Source organism: Bidens hawaiensis, unplaced genomic scaffold (genome assembly GCF_021521415.1).
Source record: "Bidens hawaiensis isolate Kalapana, Puna unplaced genomic scaffold, B.hawaiensis_p1.1 tig00031747_1, whole genome shotgun sequence".
In the NCBI taxonomy this organism is placed as follows: Eukaryota; Viridiplantae; Streptophyta; class Magnoliopsida; order Asterales; family Asteraceae; genus Bidens; species Bidens hawaiensis.
Window position 1 is genome coordinate 47,611 of NW_027495356.1, and position 15,834 is coordinate 63,444.

The window sequence follows — 15,834 nt, forward strand, 5'->3', positions numbered from 1 at the left end:
AACATATAAACCTTGACAACATATTATGCTTAAAGGATGCCAAAAATGAAGACAAATCATTTTATAAACATGAACAGATTCACAACAAATATCAACATCTTGAAGAGAAGCAGAAACTGAACAAGCAGAAAACCTCATACAACATAATAAAGCACCACAAAGCCAAACTCCACCATGTCAACAAACAAAACAGGAAGCCGCAAAAGTACTTGTCAAAACAATAATCAAATTGATTAAACACTATATGTGTGCTATGTGTATAGAGTAGGTGGAGGCAGAATCTACATATGAACACACCAACCAATGCTTGTTTTATGGTGGAACTATTTACTCCTCTTCCGGTGGTGCAGAAGATTTCAGGAGCGGTTGAAGAGCCTTCACCACAATGCTCATGTTAGGCCTAAACTCAGACTCGTACTGCACGCATAATGCCGCCACAGCCGCCAACTGCATCATCATAACAAATAAAGTTACTCATTTACCTTTTTTCAGCGTGTGTATAATTATGAATCATTTTATTTATCCATCAACACATTTATTATGTATCTCTAATTATTCTTATTTGAACCCAACAATAACTTACAAATATTTTCAAAAGTGTAACTTGAAAACAAAAAATTGTTCGTTCTCTCATTGAACAGAGCATATCTTACAACACGAATATAAGACGTAGCAAGTTGTTCCTAAACATATTAAAGTGTATTTCGGCCTATGTTTCAGTGTGCAACACCCACAATATGTTGCAAACTTAAGCATGGGCCAGCATATCCTTTAATATACTTGATTGAATTAAAAAGTGTCATAAATTATACTTGATTGGATTAAAACATGTTTTTATTTTTCAGTTACACCAAGTTATTGATTTTCAGTGAAACCATCGAAACAATTTACCAGAAGGTAAACATAGTCCCAACCCGGTGAGATCTAATAAATATTATGCACTCTCACAAAACATATTATATCTTTGTATGAAGTTGTTCTAAGTATACACATGGTTCATGTGTATACTTAGAACAACACATGAACCATGAGAAGATAGGAATTCTTGCAAAAAACAGACTTCAAATAGAGCCCTGACCAAAACATATAATATATATATGGAGAGAGAGAGAGAGAGAGAGAGAGAGAGAGAGAGACCTTCGCAACAGCTTTTGGAGGATATTCTCCCTTGAGCTTTGGATCTACACATTGTTTAACCTTGTCTTCACTAAGTCTCGGAGTAGCCTATGTAAGCAAAAAGTAACATATTTATTTGATCATTAATAAAAAAAAGATGATTATCATAAAATAAGGTAGCCAAATCTTACCCAAGTGACAAGACTCTGTTGTCCACGTGGCATTGTGTGATCAACTGGCTTCCTGCCGGTTAAAAGCTCAAGAAGAACAACACCAAAGCTATAAACATCACTCTTCTGCGTCAACTGCCCCGTCATCGCATACCTACACATGGTTCCCATTCAAATTATCTTAAAATATAATGAATAAACATGCAATACCGTTACTCTGGTGCATGATAGCCAAAGAAAGAAGACTTACTCTGGTGCGTGATAGCCAAAGGTGCCAAGAACACGAGTCGAATGCTAACGGGCAGCCATATCCGGTGACTGATTCGAAAGATTGAAATCTGCAACCTTGGCTTTTAAATCTTCAAATAACAACACGTTACTTGACCTTATATCTCTATGTATAATAGACGGTTGAACTTTCTCGTGCAAGTATTCCAACCCTCTAGCTGCATCAACAGCAATCTTTACCCGTTGTGTCCAATCAAGCACGGGCCCTGGTTGTGCTCCTTGCACACCTTTCCTACCTGTATATGCACATAACTTCAAAACATGTTCCATATCATGTTGACACAATTTTTTTCTAAAGCTAAGTACCATGTAAAATGTCATGTAAAGATCCCATGGTTGCAAATTCATAAGCTAGAACACGAACGTCTCCTTCAACATAGTAACCAAGCAACTCGATAAGGTTTTTGTGCTTCAGATTCGAGAACATGACCTTGGAGGAAGTAAAAAATAGCAAGATTATTTGAATTCAAATGATAGAAACTACTACCAAGAACATTATTGTGGTCTTTCAAAGGGTAATTGCATAAAAATGAACCAACTCTGGTCTCATTTAACTGTGGGTAAGCACATTTTACTTTCACTGACAAAAAAGACATGAACTTTAATAAAATAATTTATGGTAATCTGATATGGTTACCCAATCAGTTTTGGGCTAAAAACTGAACCGAAAGCCAAAAATGAACCAAAACTTGGTTTATGGTTTTCCATTTTCACAATGGCTTCGGTTTCGATTTTGGCTTTCTCGTTTTTGTCATTTGGGGTTGAATATTTTGGGCCGAAAAATGGGACAAGATAATGAATTTGGGCCTGAAACTTTGAGCCTAAAGCTTTTTGTTAATTAGTAACTAACTGATTATTACATAATTGTGCCAAAATATTTTGGGCTACACCATTACTTAATTTTAGATATTACTTAGCATTTGACAAAAGTTTATAATCCATAAGCTCAATACCAAAAGTTGAGTTTTTCAGTTTTTACGGGTTTCGTCTGGTTATAAAAGTCAGTTCAGTTCAGTATTCGGTACCCGTACATGCACAACAGAAACCAACAAGAAATTCAGTTTTTGAAGAGGCATAAAATCAAACAGTGGGTTTTAGGTTCGTTGTTTCAGTTTTCGGTATATACAAAACTGAAACCGAACCGGAAATTATGTTTTCAAAATAACATAATACCGAACCGTTGGTTTTGAGTTGGGTTATTTCGGTTACGGGTTGATTATTTCGGTTTCATGCACACTTCTAGTGCCTATGTGACATATGGAAACCTGATAACTTAAAAACTACCCTAAATAAAAACTTTTCGAATGTTTCAGCTTTTTGAAAATTCAATGAAAGCATGTGATCCAAATTACAAATGGGACCAAAGTTGGTTACCTAATTATGCAAATTGCCAGTCTTTAATACGTAATTTAAAGTATTATTAGCATACCTGAGTCAAAAACTCGTTATTTGATTCAACCTCAGTAGTAACATCAAGTTTTTTCACAGCCACAGTTTTTCCATTATCTAAAGTTGCAAAATAAACTCTTCCGTATGAACTTTCACCGATTAGCGCCTTCGATCCAAAATCATCGGTTTTTTCTTTCAACTCTTCCAATGAAAGTGCTGGTACTTGTATTGGTGGCACTGCTTTTTGCACTCCAGGTTTCACAGGGCCTTTCAGATCCTGTTGGTGGTGCCCTATATTACATGAAAAAGTGTCACATTAATCATAATACTGAAATAATGTAATTATGAGAGTATACCATCCAAGTAATCCGATGGATTCTTTAAGGGTTCATTATCGTTTGACGGGTTTGACTCGTTGACTTGACAAGTACAACAACACCACCTAAGCATCTTCTTGTTCTTCCTATGAGTCAGACCGTTTTAGGCGCACACGCCTGCAAAATCACAAAGAAAAAACATTTAAAGAACATCAATATGCTGATGTGGCACATGTCAAATCAACAATCCAAATGATCACACAATCAAGATCATTAACACTTTAACCAAATCAAGAATATTATCTTTCACTTTCACAATTTCACTATTAAACAAAAAGGGCTTCTGCCTAAAATGTGATCTTCTTCTACAATGTGATGGGCCCACAAAATCAGATCAGCATATACATGAATCAAGAATCCCAGATGGCAAAACAAGCAAACATTGCAAGATCAATGTAAAGATTCAACCTTTACGATCCGATCATACAAAAAAAGAATCTTTTTGGATCAAAATAACTAATAATCAGACAAGATTTAAGAAACCCATATTGGAAAATTAATAAAGATGGTTAATTTGATGATTACCTGGCCTTAATTGAACTGGGTCGTTGGGTTTTCTTGATTTAGAGGTTTGTGTTCATAAAGTTGTCTGTCTGATGTGTGTGTCAGTTTTGATTTTGTCTGTCTGTCTGTCTGTCTGTCCAAATGAAAAAAGGTAAAACAGGCTAAAAGAAAGAAGTGGAGGGGGGCGGTGAATGATGAATGATGATTTTGTCTGCTCGTCTTTGGTTGGGCCGGGAAAAACACGCTTGTGTTGACCTCACAGGGTATCTCCCTTAGCTGGTTTGAGGGATAATGGGTTTGTAGCTGGGAAAGCAATGAAAAGGGCTGAAACGAAGAAGGTGGAGAAACATGCTAAAGCCTGCGAAGAGAACCAACATGTTTTTGTCCATCTGGCTTTTGATACATTTGGCTCCTTGGCACCGGAAGCTATCCGTTTTCTAACCAGGGTCCAACAGGTTGTGCATAGCAATGTGTCGACTCCAAAGGGGCAGGGGTATGTCTTTAGCAGGTTAGGGTTTGCAATTCAGAAAGGGGTGGCGGCGCAGCTTGTTGCCCGCCTTCCTGCTATATTGATGTAATATCTATATTTCTACATATTGGAACTCAAGGATGTTATTATTACTAGTTTATTGTTACTTGGCTTAATGTAGGGTGTGACCGTTAACCGTTTCACGTCGTGTGTAATTGGGGTTTACTGATTTTGTGGCGTTATTGACGGGTGGGGTGTCAAGAAGCGCTTCTATGAGACTGTTGTCACTTAAAAGACCCGAAACTCATGTATTTAGGCACATCATTAATAAGATTTAATCCTAAAACACTTGACGTGTCACATTATTGCAGTAATAATTGTAATAGAACTGCTAAGTGCTATTAAATTGTTTGGATCATTATGATTTCGATATTGAAATGAAGGCTATATGATTATGGTTAGTATAAACATTATGATTAATCATAAGATCCCGATCATGGGATCGTAAGATCTGATTTGATCAGATCTAGTTCAACTTGAATATATTATATTAAAATAAAAAAACTGTTAAAAAAGTAGGAATAATTGACAAAAATTACGCATGGTCATTTTTATGAGATCATTAACTTTTAAACTTTTAACTCTTTACAACTAAAATCCAAATATATAATAACCTAACATTTTATTATTTATATAGAGTAAAGGACAATGTTGGTGGACAATGTTGGTGTCACAAGTCAGTGATTGGGTCAAATGGCGACACCACATTGGTCTATTAATTTTGTTGATTTTTTTTTTGTGTTTTTAATTTTAATACCATAAGAAACGTAGTGGTAATCAACCGAACACCAAAAAAAATTATAGTTAAGGTAGCATAACTAACCTATATGAAGTCGACGGAAACTTTAACGAACATGATGGAAACGCCTGGGTTTTATCAACACACGAAATTTATCGACCGACGTTACCCCATTGGTCCACCTCAGTTTTTATACTTTTTAGTTTTGATTTAATTCTGATATCGTAACGAGCGTAACCGAAACCGACCGAATTCATGCTTGATGCGTTGCAAAACACATAGCGTTTTATCCCGTTTTTGTGTCGTTTTGTGCGAAAACCGTTAACGAATATAACTTGTTCTTGCATGAAATTAAATGTTTGTGTATATGGTAGGTCCCATGTTGAAGAGGGCGAAAAAACGAGTTTAATGAAGAAAGAATAAGCTCAAACGGGATTCGGATGAAGCCGGTATGCGCGTTTGAAGATAAACGAGTCAGAAAACGAAGAAACGAGCACCCAGGACCTGTCCGCGCTACTCGACCAGGTGAGGCATCCATGCCCGTGCTATGCGACATCCCACATGTCCCAAAGGCTGCCAAAAATGCTTATGAATCAGCTACCCCATTTATTTTGTCTTCTAGTGGGCTTTGTGGGCTTGTTTTAACCTATTTTATATTAGGAAAGAGATGTTAAACATATATATAAAGGGTTTATAACCTATGAGCGATTTGGACATCATATTTCCAGCCACCACACCTGCTCTAGAGGAGAAACCAAGAAGGACAAGCTTACGGTTCTATCTTTTATCCTCCGGTTGTCGGTTTTGCTTGTTTTAACGTTTGTGAGTTCGTTTTTGAGTTTTAGACTTTGAAACAAGTTCCCATAAGTTTTTAATGGATACTTTGAGCTTAATTATGATTATTATATGCTGTCCAAAAGTTATGAATAGCTAATCTTGTTAGTTCTACCTAGGTTTGATGATTATTGTTCGGTTTTAATGAGTTTATTGGATTGTTTGATCAATATGACTTGAATTGCTATTGAAAGTTTAGTTTAACATTGAATTAGGTTGTGTTTAGTGGCTGTGTTTTGATTAATAATACTCAATTACCTCTTGCTTTGATTGATTGAATCGGTTTTAGTTGATTTTAGCTTGTTTAAACTCTTTACTTTGTGTTTAGAGACTGTTTGCGGGGTGTACAACAGTAGGGTTTATTTGGGTATATTAATTAGTTAAAATCAGCGGGTATGCACCTTCTTAGAGACCGAGAGGTGATAGGAAGTAGGGTCGTCTCATAGCTTTTACTTGTTAGGATTAGGATCGCGCGAGAGCGGGTTCGGTTCTTGTCGGGTTTGGGTTTGTGAGCGACTAGTTGACCTAGTTTAAGTTAAACTAAATTTTTCCTCTATCCTTGGTTGCGTAGTATTCGTCTCCATTAGGGTAGTGTGTCGGTAAGACCGAAAGGAGAGTCGGCATTAGAGCACTTTAACAATTCGTTACCCGGTTAGTTTTTAAAATCAACTAAGTGTAGGTTAGGGTTTGTTAGTGAGACCAAGAGGTGATCTAGCTTTCTTGAGTGAACCTTAGTTGTGTCATCCTTAGGAACCGGTGTCTTGAAATTCTACAATCCATTAGCTTATTATACCTTCAATAGGATTCTTACCTAGGTAGACGTTTTCCCCATTAATAAGTTTTATTCTCACAGTTTCGTCTAGTTTTCTTAAGTTAAGTCTTTTAAGTTAATTAAAGTAAGTTAGGTTAAGTAGTTAATAATTAAAAAATCATTTAAATTATATTATTCTTAGGTGAGTCTTGGTTAGAGTTAAGTATTAAGTACGTTTTCTCGTGTCCTTGTGTTCGATACTCGGACTTCCTTAGGTCTATACTATTAGTGATCGGTACACTTGCCGGTTGTGTGTGGATTCGTTAGGATTTTCGTTTCATAAATTTAAAGCTAGTTGTGAGTTATTTAAAAAGGGCATTCATTAAACACACATCAAGTTTTTGGCGCCGTTTCCGGGGACACGGTTAGAGGCGTATTGAGAACGACCCGACCCTATTGTATTTTCGTATATTAGATTAGATTAGTTATTTTAATTAGTTTAGTTTTAGTTTAATTTTATTTTAAGTATTTTATTCTATTTTTATCTGGTGCCCGTGATCCTTTTCTTTTGAGTGTTCTTTTAAGGAAATATGTTCGGACGACACGTTGGAACGCCATGGTGCAAAGTGTGTGGCGGAGATCACTGGGTACATGATGCTTATGAGCGTAGGAGGATAGAAGTCGAGGCACGGAAAGCTCCATGGGAATCACTTGTGGCAAATCCTCCACCATACCAATCTGCATATGATCAAATAGGGAACTTCTTAGGGTATAAAGACTTATCGGGAAATATATTAGAGCCAACCCCAGAATTGGAATCAATAATGGACGATGTATTATTCGCCATTAGAAAGGATTTGGAATATATTCCACCTTTTAACCCACCTTTGTTTGGTACCCTAAGTGAGATTGAAAATACCGGAATGGAGGAACAGAGAGTAGAGGAGTATGTTCCCTCTTAGGAGGAAGAATTTAAGGATGAGTTTGGTGAAGAGTTGATGGATTTGACCATGACATATGAAGGAGAGTTTGACCCACATGGCGATTTGAAGTTGCTTGAGGATCTATTGTATAATGAGCCAAGTGCGGGGATCAAGAATGAGCCTTGTGATGAGAGCCATGAGGTGGTTGGTGAATCAGTCTTTCCACCATTTCACTTTGAATGTGAAAAACCAAAACATGAACCGTACTCAATCTGCGGACGTGTTGAGGTTTAAAAAATTGGCCAAAAGAATAAGGAGGATATCTAGGCTTAGAGATCATGGTGTGCAGAAGAGTTCGTCACTCCCGTTTCACTTTAGGGGATCATTTTTTGGGGAGTCTAAGAGTTGGTGGGCCGAGTATAATTCATATGGTCGTGCCCATGAGAGTTGTGCAATTGGTTTCTTCCCGACCAATTGTAAAGAGGAGAGTATTGAGGAGCATCGATGGGAAGAGGATAAAGGAGAAGCCTCCTGATTGAGGTTTCGGGAGCGAGTCCGGCTGAAGACTATTCAATAAACTTAGCGCTTACCGGGAGGCAACCCGGTAATATCTTTTCTTGTTATTTTATTTTCATTTTATTTTTATTTTCGAGTTTTGCTGGGTGTTTCTTCTCTTACTTGCAGGTTATTCCTTGATTGGTTGATGAGTTGGAGTTTAAAACAAGTGTGGGGATATAATTTGCTTAAGGATTGCCGCTTTTGTTCGTTAGTGATAGCTTGATAGAGAGTACCGGAGTTTTAAGCTTGCATTCGAATAGGAGGGCGAGGAACATGATTCACCGCACACTTGCATGATCACATATACCAGGGGAGTTTGTTCCACTTTATTTTTCTTTATGTTTAGTTTTGTCTTTTCCTTGTCTCACATTGAGGACAATGTGAAATTTAAGTGTAGGGATGGGGAACTGACGTTTTCATTTTTAAGAAAAATAAAAGAATATTGAAAATCTTGGGAGTTAACATTAAAAATAAAAAAATTAAAATAAATAAATTGATTGAAAAGTTTTAAATAAAAATGTCCCAAAAATTTAATAAATATTTTTGCAAATAATGGAAGATGATAGTAAAATCGGAAAATGGTTTTTCAAACTACTAATAATATGAGATAAATAAAAGAAAACGCATTTAACTTGGGATGTGTCGGTAGGCTCAGCCTTGAGAATGAAAGGGCAATTTGATAAAATGGTTAAAACGGAAATCTTTTGTGGGTAAAGCGTTTTGTCCGTGAAAAATAAGTAATGAAAGGTCGGGTCATACTCAAGCCTCAAATTTTGGTATGAAAAAATGGAAATATCATGAGTTTTAAAAATTTGAATACGTTATCATATGATGCTTGGGTAGGTTTAACGTTAGAGTATGCCGTGTAGCCTTTGATATAAATCTTAAACTGCTAGTTTAGTGTTTTACACCTCATTGGCGTATGGTTTTATAACCTTAAATCCTGTATTGATGGGATGCTTCGGGTCCGGAGACCATGGGTCTGTATGCAATCTATTCATCTGGGTATTCACAATTCCTAAGTGGGGTTGTGGATATTTAAAATAAAGCCAAAAAGAGCAAACCCTTATAAGTCTTTAAACATGATCACAAAAGTACAAAAGTACAAATACATTACAGACTTGATCATCCACGCTGTTAGCCATGTGGGGTCCCCTTGCTCGCGTCTCATTACCATTAAGAAACGGACCACAAGGGACACGCTACATGTAAGCCCTACAGATGAAATTTTGCATACTCACCTATGGTGATGGTTTCGGGGTATTGCTTGATAACGGGGGTATGTCATGTTGTGGGGAACACTAGCTTTTAATTAATTGTACCTTAATCATATCTAATGGCTGCTTGGTAGACTTTGATACTTAAGCTTAGGTTGATAAACAATACACTTGATCGTCTTAACTATTCATAAAAAAATAGAGCAATAAAAGTTTTAAATCTGCTAATTTTGAGGTTTAAGTCAAGTTGGGGTGGTCTGGTCCGGTAAAAGATGAAAATAAGCGGGTCTTAATTGTGTAAACCACTGAGTAATATAAATTGTTGGATCTTATTTGTCTCGGTAAAGATCAAGGCATGGTTTAAGTGGACAACAATATCGGCAATTGCGGTTTTTGCGTTTCTCTGAACTTTAAAATAATCTATATGTTTTTAAGATCAGTTTTCCGATTATGATTCCACTGCATAATCTTTTTCAAGGACGAAAAAGGTTCAAGTGTGAGGATATTTGATGCGTTGCAAAACACATAGCGTTTTATCCCGTTTTTGTGTCGTTTTGTGCGTAAACTGTTAACGAATGTAACTTGTTCTTGCATGAAATTAAATGTTTGTGTATATGGTAGGTCCCATGTTGAAGAGAGCGAAAAAACGAGTTTAATGAAGAAAGAATCAGCTCAAACGGGATTCGGATGAAGCCGGTATGCGCGTTTGAAGATAAACGAGTCAGAAAACGAAGAAACGAGCACCCAGGACCTGTCCGCGCTACTCGACCAGGTGAGGCATCCATGCCCTTGCTATGCGACATCCCATATGTCCCAAAGGCTGCCAAAAATGCGTAGGAATCAGCTACCCCATTTATTTTGTCTTCTAGTGGGCATTGTGGGCTTGTTTTAACCTATTTTATATTAGGAAAGAGATGTTTAAACATATATATAAAGGGTTTATACCCTATGAGCGATTTGGACATCATATTTCCAGCCCCCACACCTGCTCTAGAGGAGAAACCAAGGAGGACAAACTTACGATTCTATCTTTTATCCTCCGGTTGTCGGTTATGCTTGTTTTATCGTTTGTGAGTTCGTTTTTTAGTTTTAGACTTTGAAACAAGTTCCATTAGTTTTTAATGGATACTTTGAGCTTAATGATGATTATTATCTGCTGTCTAAAAGTTATGAATAGCTAATCTTGTAAGTTCTACCTAGGTTTGATGATTATTGTTCGGTTTTAATGAGTTTATTGGATTGTTTGATCAATATGACTTGAATTGCTATTGAAAGTTTGGTTTAACATTGAATTAGGTTATGCTTAGTGAATTTGTTTTGATTAATAATACTCAATTACCTCTTGCTTTGATTGATTGAATCGGTTTTAGTTGATTTTAGCTTTTTTAAACTCTTTACTTTGTGTTTAGAGACTGTTTGCGGGGTGTACAACAGTAGGGTTTATTTGGGTATATTAATTAGTTAAAATCAGCGGGTATGCACCTTCTTAGAGACCGAGAGGTGATAGGAAGTAGGGTCGTCTCATAGCTTTTACTTGTTAGGATTAGGATCGCGCGAGAGCGGGTTCGGTTCTTGTCGGGTTTGGGTTTGTGAGCGACTAGTTGACCTAGTTTAAGTTAAACTAAATTTTTCCTCTATCCTTGGTTGCGTAGTATTTGTCTCCATTAGGGTAGTGTGTCGGTGAGACCGAAAGGAGAGTCGGCATTAGAGCACTTTAACAATTCGTTACCCGGTTAGTTTTTAAAATCAACTAAGTGTAGGTTAGGGTTTGTTAGTGAGACCGAGAGGTGATCCAGCTTTCTTGAGTGAACCTTAGTTGTGTCATCCTTAGGAACTGGTGTCTTGAGATTCTACAATCTATTATCTTATTATACCTTCAATAGGATTCTTACCTAGGTAGACGTTTTCCCCATTAATAAGTTTTATTCTCACAGTTTCGTCTAGTTTTCTTAAGTTAAGTCTTTTAAGTTAATTAAAGTAAGTTAGGTTAAGTAGTTAATAATTAAAAAATCATTTAAATTATATTATTCTTATGTGAGTCTTGGTTAGGGTTAAGTATTAAGTACGTTTTCTCGTGTCCTTGTGTTCGATACTCGGACTTCCTTAGGTCTATACTATTAGTGATCGGTACACTTGCCTGTTGTGTGTGGATTCGTTAGGATTTTCGTTTCATAAATTTAAAGCTAGTTGTGAGTTATTTAAAAAGAGCATTCATTAAACACACATCAATGCTGAACTACCGCCTCGACGCTCGGGAACAACAACACTTGGGTTTTACCAACGCTCGGTTTTACCGACCGAATAAATGTCGTTTTAAATATTTAATTTTTTTATATGTTAATTTGATGAATTTAGTTGGGTTTCAACGCTTGGGGTTTACCAACATTGTCTATGCCGTAACGAACGTAACCAATGATGACTGAATTCATGTTGACTCACCGTCGTAATGCTCGGGTTTTACCAATGCCATGGAACTAACGGCCCGATTTACTGACCGAACAATATGCTAATTTTTTTTATGATACACTGTACAAGTACCGTTATTTCTTTTTTGTTTTTAGTTTAAACATTTTAATATGACGATTTTATGTTTTAGGTATTAGTTCTGGTATCGTAACGAATGTAGCCAATACCGACTGAGTTCGCGTTGACACGCCGGTACCACACCCGGGTTTACCGACAAATTTCATCGCGCAATGCGCGAGTAAATCACTAGTTTTATGTAACCATGAGTCATTGTGCAATTGCTACTATATTTAAATTTTAAATGTTTTGAAGTTCGTTCCTTATTTGATATGAAATACAACACGTATGAAAGAGGAATTGAGACGATCGCATTTCGACCACAAAGTGGAAAAGCTAACCTGTCACACTTGCATAAATTACAAAAATTAAGTATGAAAATTGGATTTTTAATAACCCAAACTATTATTTATTAAATATAAATGATTATAAAAACACGTTGGGTCGTAGTCTTTGTTAAAAAAACATTATTTGGTTTCATAAAACATACTCTAGAGACTTACAATATCTTGTTATGAATATAACAAATTCCATAAATGAGATAACAAATGGGCAAAATTACTGGGGGAATATCAAATCAATAAAAATTATTTACGCTTATGAATGCCCAAAAGCATGTAGATATTCGGGTTTATAAATGTTTACAGAAACTAAATTATACGCGGCAATAGCATTATGATTATGATAAGGTGAATCCTTGAAAGTGTGAAACTAAACAATCTGAGTAAGATTTATGTATTTCTGTGAATATAAATAGTCGATGAATCAGAGACTCACAACTTCAAAGAAAACAATTTATAGAAACCACAAAACTTAATTTTTGTCTAAGCTTTTATCAAATAAATCAAAAATATATATATAAATTGAGTGTTAAAAGAAAACTTCAAAGTGAATTGAACTTAAACCAAGTACTATAATAGGTTTTTACAAATGGTAAAATGGTTATCCAAGTTAGAGCCGCAAACATTATTTCCTCTTTTGAAGGAACTAGGTAACAAAACCCACGCGGTGGTGGAACGATGTGGATTTGATCTCGTAACCCGCATAAATTAATATTGGCACTCGTACATAACTTATGATCGATTAAAAAAACAAAACGACGTGTAGTAGGTTGATAATTGATAAAAATCGTGTGTGGTGCGACACAAATTCAGTTGGTGTCCGGTTATGACACAATAACTAAACCAAAAAAATAAATTCGTCAATGCCAAAATACAACAAATTAACATATTAAAAAAACAAGATATGCGTGTTGCATCGTCGAACCGACATGAATTCGGTTGATGTGACAACATCAAAAATAATTTTTTTAGTTTCACAAATGAATATTGAACAAAAGGATCCAATCACTAAATTGTAAACATAATTAGTAAGCAAAAAAAAATAAAATAAAAAGTTTATAACAAAAGACAAAAATAAAGAAAAAAAATGTTGTGTGGCACAACCTGGCTATACCACTTGGTCTAATGAGGCTCATGCGACACCAACCATGACTTTATATCTCACCTATAGTCGTATATTAACCTTACATATTTGATCATGTGTTTTTTACCAAACAAAAACTAATACTTCGTTTCATTAAAAGAGCCCATGTTTCCTTTTTTATTGTCATATTATAAATGTTCATTTTCAAAATTTATTAACTAATTTATAAGTTTACACTTAAACACACACAACTAGCATTTATAAACAATATTGATGAACCCAATTTTCAAGGACATTATTTTCATTTGATAAGCAAAAAAAATAATCATTCAATCTACCTTGAACTTTGTGTTTTTCAAACCATGATACTTAAAGAGGGACGGAGAGAGTATAACAATGGAGAGAAATTTGGTTTACTAAACTAACATATTTCAATAGAGAAAATCTCTGTAAAGGCTCAACTATCTAATGAATCAACCAGGTAGGATACAATAACAACCAACACGATATGAACACAACTTCCCAAAGTCCAGTGACCGGAACTTGCAAAACAAACATCGTGAGCTCGTTACGGGAATGACAAGAGGGGGGGGGGGGTCTTCCCGTAACCACCCTCTGGCGTGAGAATAAGTACCGTTCTGACGTAGAGAAAGTATTAGAGTATTGAGAGTAAATACTTGGGAGTGAATGTGTACCTCATGCAGATGGAGAGGGTATTTATAGCCAAAGGATCTGGGAATTGTGATTGGGCCAGCTGTCCCTTTCTAGAAGATCTCTCATAACCGTCTGGACACGTGTCCTTATGCGATAGGTTGAGCTATACGTCCCATGTGCATGGGTATAACAACCTGGACACGCGTCATTCTATGATAGGACGAGTTGATTCCTGGCCATGTGCACGGTTATAACAACCTGGCCAGGTGTCCTCCATCTATTGGTTGATGAGTCACGTATTCTTCAAGTAACAATTGTGGTTATTTTTCTAGAAGGTAATTAATTATTTACAGTTGTCCTGTTGGCATTGCCTTCCGGTCAACTTGGCGGATAGATGTGCTATCATGCGGCTGACGTCTGAGGGTGCCTGGATGTTTCCGCGTGTGGTGTAAGGATATTTTTCCTCTACCCTGTTGTGCGGGTGATCCATATGTCTCGCGGGTGTTATATGAGGGGTTCCTCTCCGACCCGCTGGTGATACTTAAGGGTATTTGGGTCTTTTTGATACCTTACCTCTATAAGTCCCCCCAGTCCAGTGTTTCTTCCGCGTGAAGTTTTTATGCGGGTGAAATTTTGGACTTAAGATAAATTTGGGGGTTTTTGGATTTTGCACGCTAGTAGAAATATCTTTTGTTGGAACTGTGAATAATCATGAAAAAGGACAAGTTGACCACTCGCAGGCGTGTGGGCAGGTGATGGGACGTTTATGCCGGCTGTCACTGTACCCGACTGTGTACATTTTTCTCTTTTTTGAATTTCCCGCGTGACGTGACATTTGTTTATTGGATAATGAGTTTCTCTCTCCACTGTTCGTATCCCATCGCATTAATTGTGATGAATATAAATAGTGGAGGTTACTTATTTTTGAAGGTTTATCACCTCTGATATCCAAATATCTGCTTTCCTTTTTTTCTTTAACCATTTGAGTAATCGTTCGACTGCCTTCAAAATTGCTCGTTGCTTTCTGTTTTTAACCGAACCGATGGCTAGTAGTGTACCTACCATTGACACTGCAGAGATCAAATGGGACGTCTTTGAATACGAAGCGTTACTTCGTATTTATGGAATCCCACCGGAATGGGGACCCGAGTTCCTTGTTGCTGGATCTGTGGCGAGCTTGCCTCCGATTGGCAAGATGGCCGTATACTCTGACTATTTTGAGTATGGAAATTTCCGGTTTCCGATGACAAAATTTTTTATGAAGGTACTAAGTGCCTATGGGATCCATTTATCCCAGTTACATCCCCTTGCCGTTATGCAAATTCGCCATTTTGAATTCTTGTGTACGGCGAAGGGAATGTTGCCTCTTGTTGACCGCTTCCCAGTGTTCTATCGGATAGCCAACCGTGGCGGGTGGTTTAAGTGTTACTCTAGGGAGGGTAGGGTTATTGGCATTCTGCCTAAGGGAGGTTCCAAAGATTGGCAACACAAGTTCTTCTGGATTTCAGAAGACGTTGTTCCAGTCGCCATGGTCTGTCTCCCTACTGGCGGGACGCTTCTGGAGGTTGTTACGGCTCCTCACGAGCAACAAGAGTGGTTCCACACCATGGTGGCGGAACCATCCCCCATGCGGATTCTGCCAGAAGAGGCTCTGGTGTGGGCGAGCATGAGCCGCTTGTGGCCATACCCTAATTTAGAGCCTGTCTTTATGGGCGTGAACGAATGTAAGTTAGTTTTCCCTTTTCTCTCTTTTGCCTTCTTTATTAATCGTCTTGTTTGACCTTTTATGTGTTTTCAGGTGAATGGTGCTGAATGCCCTTTTTGAGAACATGGGGTG

The 15,834-nt window shown here is 37.0% G+C and overlaps 1 pseudogene across 1 annotated transcript; it reads right to left on the reverse strand.

Annotated features, from left to right (window-relative positions):
- Positions 1–201: 201 nt before the first annotated feature.
- Positions 202–4,018, reverse strand: LOC143582438 (PTI1-like tyrosine-protein kinase 3; annotated as a pseudogene). The gene is made up of 8 exons (XR_013143969.1): positions 3,866–4,018; positions 3,320–3,457; positions 3,004–3,254; positions 1,881–2,004; positions 1,537–1,810; positions 1,308–1,440; positions 1,138–1,224; positions 202–447 (listed from the first exon to the last, which is right to left on the reverse strand). The product of XR_013143969.1 is annotated as a PTI1-like tyrosine-protein kinase 3 (transcript).
- Between the last annotated feature and the right edge of the window lie 11,816 nt (positions 4,019–15,834).